This window comes from Arachis hypogaea, chromosome 16, assembly GCF_003086295.3.
Source record: "Arachis hypogaea cultivar Tifrunner chromosome 16, arahy.Tifrunner.gnm2.J5K5, whole genome shotgun sequence".
NCBI lineage: Eukaryota > Viridiplantae > Streptophyta > Magnoliopsida > Fabales > Fabaceae > Arachis > Arachis hypogaea.
In genome coordinates this window covers 149323595-149330158 of record NC_092051.1, presented here as the reverse complement: position 1 = coordinate 149330158, position 6564 = coordinate 149323595, and positions in this window count along the sequence as shown.

Genomic DNA, 6564 nt, shown 5'->3' with positions numbered 1-6564 from the left:
TTTTCCGTTACCAAAAGGTTATCAATTAATTTTGCCAATTTTAAACCTAATGTTAACTTACCTAAAACAATTAAACCAATTTGATTAGAATATCAGGTAGCATTTCTTGATTTAGTAGACAAAGCTTTTGGAAAGAATGATATCGGGTTGTGTCAAATGAGAAAGCAATATTGGAAGGATGTGTGTACTTTGGCAATCATGTTGCATAAACCAAACCCTACCATTGGCAACGTGTTGATTTTTAAGATCATCAAAGAAGGGTCCCTATAGAACCATTTGCTCTTTGGATTGAAAGATGTGTTTCCACTATACTCACTTGGATTCTCTGAATATCCCTCCAAGCAAACCCTGGATATTATGATCATAGCAGTTTTGAGTTTGACATGATGAATAGAAACTTTTTTTTTTAGTTATATAAATAGTTTTATATATAACAATAGAGATATAATTATTTATGTATTTTTTACTATTAACTTAGTTTTTTAAACGAAATAATTTCATGACAAAGTATTAGAATCTTTATGGTCAAAAAGTCTAAAGTTTAATCCTTATTATTTCTTACAAAAAAAAATGATTAATATAAGACAAATAAAAAAAGATCTATGCAAGATTTACGTAAATTTAAAAAAGATTCTTACATAAAAGAATGTATTAGAGATATAATCATTCGTAAAAAAATAATTTTATAACATATAATTAATATCCTAATAATATTCAAGCTCTATATTTATTTAAAGAAATAAAAATAATAAATATCACATTCTAAACATTTTGATTATAATAATTTTAATATCATGTCATAAACTCTTTTTCCTAAAAATTTACACTATTAGATAACAATATAGAAATTATATTATTTTATATCTAAGAGATATCATTGATGATAAAAAAAAATATAAATATTAAGAGATACAAAAATATCCTTACATTTAGAGATAACAAATATACAAAATAGAAATATAAAATGTTCAAATTTCTTATATTCTTATTTCCTTGTAAACTAAAAAATGAAGATAAAGTACTATATATTTTTATTTGTATATTTATGTGATATCTCAATAATTACCATATAAATGCATGTGATGACCATTAAGTTATATATTATTGGTATTTTTAATCTTTAAATGAGAAAATTGTTCCAATTTCTCCTAAATTTTGGTGAAACTACTAATCATGACCCACTTCAATATATCACAAAATCCTACATTGACATCTCCAATATACAAGTGAGGATATTCCATATCACTATAATAAAAATCACTTAATGACAAATTTTGTGATAATAATATAATAATAATTATAAATTTTATTTAATTTATATTTTACGAGAATTATATATTTGTTATTATTATATGTTATAATGATAATTATATATTTTTTGTAATTATTAAAAATATTTTTATTAATAATTATATAATTATCGTATTAAAATTTTTTAGTGATAAAATATAATTAAGACCACTAATATCTAATTATCAATAAATATTAAGAGTTATTTTTATTGTCACTACAAATAAAATAAATAAATGATTAAATTAATTTTTCTAATAATGTATGATAGAGTTATGACTTGTAAAATATGATCTCAAGAGAAATTCAAGAATTTTTAACCTAGAGAAAGCTAAACTTATTATTATAACCTAGATAGGTAGTATTAATATATGTACATATAATATGATATACTATGAAAACTTTAGATATTGAAAAGAAGTATTATTTTTATTAAGGGTAAAAAATCATCTTCTAAATTTATATATGGAGGATTATAAGGGTTTCAAATCTTGCCAAGGAAAAAGAAAAATTTAAAAACCAGTCAATAACTCTACTAGTCATTCATAAGCTCAATCCAAACAAAACCACTTATGACTATATGCACATGTATAAAAGAAATATCTTAGCTTATACCCTATTATGTATGGGCATCCCTTATTGTAGTGATAATAAGACAAAAGAATAAAAAATGTATCCTGCAATAAATTAAAATAAAAAAAGAAAATCATGATGAGACTAATACTTCTCTTAACACTACAACATAAACGGAGAATAGCGACGATTTTTTTGTTATTAGCGATGATTTTAAACCATCACAAAATATAATACTGGCGATTCGAAAAACCACCCTGATAATTGGGATGGGCATTTGATTTCGCGGCGATTTTTAATAATCGCTGGTATAACCGCCGCTGATTCAATATTTTGTGACAGTTAATTTGGTGATTGTTTAGACAAATGCATAAATAAAAATAACCTAAAAATGACTAAAATATTACGAGTAAAGTAAATAATAAATCAAGATGATATTTTAGAAACAAAATATCAGTAGTAAAATACACATTCGAAAATAATGTAAGAACAAAACATGATTCAATTGACCATAAAATACAAAAAATTTATTTAATATGACCAATAAAATCATAGATCATGACTAAACTAATTACATAATTTATGTGATTTAATTATTCTTAATATGTGTCATTGTTATCAGATGTAAAACGAATAGATGAGTATTATTATTTTCAAATTTCAAGCATAACAATATCACGAACAAGTGATAGCAATAATCAACTTAAATTGTTCGAATAGTCGATTTATTCGTTTATGTTAAGATTTTAAATTTCACGTTATGTATAAATATGTGTGAGATCATTAATTCTATTTACTCACCAAATATATATGTATATTAAATCCTTATATATATATATATAGTTTTTAAACTATAGTTTGTGAAAAATGTATGTATTAAAACTAAACCCTATTTCGAAGTCATAATCATAAAATATTCGTACTTATAGTTTAGTCTTTTTCACAAAATGGTACATTATTGTAAGCTTATCCCTTCGAAGCTTCAACGTGAGCAATCATGCATGCATTATGTACAAACATACTTTATAATATACATTTATATGAGAGTACTCAACAAAACGTGTTGACATTTGAGTGGCAAAACAAGGTTTTCAATGTGACAATGCAATCAAGACCATGATTTGTGTTATCAATTACAAGGGGGCAGTTGTCTCCTCCTCACAACCTCCTATAATTTACGCCAACTCTACTATATATAATTCCAGATATTTTTACATAAACACAAGTGTCATACAATTAAATCAACATATAACGAGTCTATATATATATATATATATATATATATATATATATATATATAAAAAAAAAAAAAAAATATATATATATATATATATTAACAAATATGACACCTTTTATTGTAGTTGTGCCTAAGAATATAAAAAATATATATAAACATGCTAAAAATTAATTACAAAATTCATCATATGTATTTGTGTATAATACGTATGTTATTTAATGCATTTTTAATATTATTTATATGAAAAATCTAGGTAACTAACACTATTTCTGGTTAACTTTTTAGCAAGTCAGACAACTTTATAACAAAAAAATATTCAAAATCTTAAAAAAAACATCTAAAATAATTAAAAAAGAGCATCTAAAATCTAACAAAAATAAATATTCAAAACTATTGAGAAAGAACATCTAGATTTGCGAGAAGTACTGTTGGAGGCGAGAACAACATATTCGACGGTGAGGGGTGTTTCTTGCATTGTCGCAGCGCGTTGTTCTGGAAATGAACGATGACACTGGACGAGGAAAAGAAGAAAAATCCAAAATTTAACAAAAAAGAAACATCTAAAACCTAATAAAAAAATATCTAAAATTTAACAAAAAAAATATCTAAAATTATTGCAAAAAAAACATCAAAACCTAACAAAAAAGAATATTCAAACTCATTTTAAATAGAACATAAAAATATAAAAAAAACATTCAAAATCTAAAGAGAAAAATCTAAAGTCTAACAAAAAAATATCAAAGACATAACAAAAAGATCATCCACAAATATATCAATAAGAAAACCATTACTACCGTAATGCTTTGACAGAGGTCATTGCAACAATATTCTCTCGACGCGATGTAGCATTTGACGCAGATGAGTCGTGGTGAATAGTGCAGACTTTCGTCAAGACAACAAACGATAATGGCGGAAGACTGATTGTAGTCCATTAGCAAAAATAGTCGTGCAAAAAATATTGCTGCTAGAAAAGAAACCATAAAAGAGGAAAGAAGAAGATAAGAATTTTAGTTGTTTATTATTTTTAAATTGTGGAAAAGAGATTGAAAGTAAATTTTAAAAGAGTTACTAGTCAAAATCGTACTTGAAAGATATCACGATCTCCATTTTCATTCCCAAAAGATAAATTTAATCAAAATCGTTCTCGAAACATTCAAAATTAATCACGTTAATCCCTCCGTCCATTCTATTACTAACGGCGTTAAATTAAAGCCCCAACCCAACGATCCAATAACTTTCCTTCTTCTCTACGCGTCTCAGCCTCCCTGCTAGTTCCAACAGCTGCTGTCTCTTCATCGATGCCGTTCTTTAAGTAATGGTCTTTATTCCAACTTGGTGATGTCCATGGAAGAGCACAGAGGAAGACCGACACAAGCAAAGCAGATCAGTGCAACTTGTAGTAGAGGAAGAGACCACATTCCACCAGAAGCCAGCAGTGATGATTGAGGAAGAAAACAGAGAGGAGTTAGAGGGTGCAGCGACGACGATCTCTGCATCATTGGGTGGAGGGTGTTCCGCAAAGCAGCAGCTACCTGATCCTAAAATGCCAACCTCTCAATTGAAATCAAATGCTTAACATAAAACTAACCAATATTTTGATTACCAACAACACCAGCCCATGCAGCATTCTCAGCACCACGTTTCTGCTTGTTAATATCCTCCTTTGTGTGAGGCGCAGGTGCCAAATCAGAAGGCACGGTGATCTTATAGCTCTTATGGCTTTCTTTGGTTCCATCTGTGGTGGCAACCATCCTGTCACCACCCTTGGAAGACTTGAAACAAAGACCCCATATATTATATCAAAGTTTCAATCTTTGAGCAACTGGGGTTCTGGGATTGAAATCCCGAAAAATAAGAAATGGGTATAGAGTAGCAAGTGTGTATGTTCATCTAAATCAGGAATCTATAGAGAAGAAGGGTTTCAATGTTGGTGGCGAAAAGAATAATAGAAAGGGAGGGAAGAGGATGAAAAAATGAATTCTGGGATTGGAACAAAGAAAAGAACTGCGTGAAAGGAACGATAGCATCGTGATAGAGGAACGTACAGGGACTGACGGCGACGTGGAACACCTTGCAGGGTGGCGGCATGGTGGAGTTTCAGGTAGAAGATGAAGAAGCTGTTGAATGTGGAAAGAAGGAACGTTGTTTCTCGCTGGGTTTGGGTTTGGGTTGGATTGGAAGTGGGTATGATCTGGATCTGCTTTGGGTTGGGTTGTCAAACTAAATGTCACGTCAGCAAACTTAACGTCGTTAGTGACATAATAGACAGAAAGACTAACGTGATTAATTTTAAATCTTTTGAGAACGATTTTGATTAAATTTATCTTTCGGGGATGAAAATAGAAATCGAAATATCTTTTAAGGACGATTTTGATTATTAACTCATTTTAAAATAATAATTAATTTTAGTTGACTGGTATCATAATTAATTATTTAAAATAATTATATTTATATTTTAACATGTATTTTATATAAATAATGAATTTTTAGTATAACATTATTGTAAAATATATATATATACCCTTGAAATTGTATCTATAACGAATTATTGTGCAGCACTATTTGGCTCATGGTACGTACATTTTTTTTATGATAACAAAGTGGCTATGGGGCTACTAAGTGCTTTTTCTTATATATGGTTTCATCAAATATGACATGTCCAAAATTGGTAAAAAGCTATTTTATACTTATTATTCACGTCATTTGGAAAATTTTCATAGATAGGCCCTCTCATCATTTCTCAGCTATGTTGCTCCACACTCATATCATTCCACCACTTTACTCATTTATTTAGGGTTAATAGGACATATATGCCTTAAATAATTATACAATTATGGCCACTAGAGATTTCTTCGTAGGGAACATACAATTACAGTGGAATCATATGAAATTATATTTTTTAAGTAATAAAAATTAAATTTTAAATTTTTTGTTATAAAAATTATTATATTATATCTTAAAATAATTTATTTTAAAAAAGTTAAGTTATTAATAAAAATAGATAAAAAAAATTAGATATATAATTATTTATATACTATAACTTATTAGTTTATTGAGATAAGTGATTTTACGTCTGTGACAGAGACATGTGCATGTGCATGTGCATGTTGGGGGAAAATAAAGTTACCACAACAGTTTTAGTGTTTCTGTTTTTTTATTGGTCATAAGTTTTCTCAAGAGTTTATGATTGGAAGATAACAATTTTCTTCTATTATTGTGAAGTCTCACTCACAGAATTAGTACAATTTTCTTTTTTTTTTTTCTTGTAATAATTTGCTGTCCATGGGCCTCTTAGTACTCTGATAGACCATACACACAAAAGCCTACTACCGATGATGAAAAACCAAATTCATCAACATTTGGAGAATATTCGAATAAAAAAATATATATTGATAGAGACAAAATACTTGTTGCCAAATAATAAATTTGTTTGTTGAATGATTTTTTTTTAGATATTTTTTAAC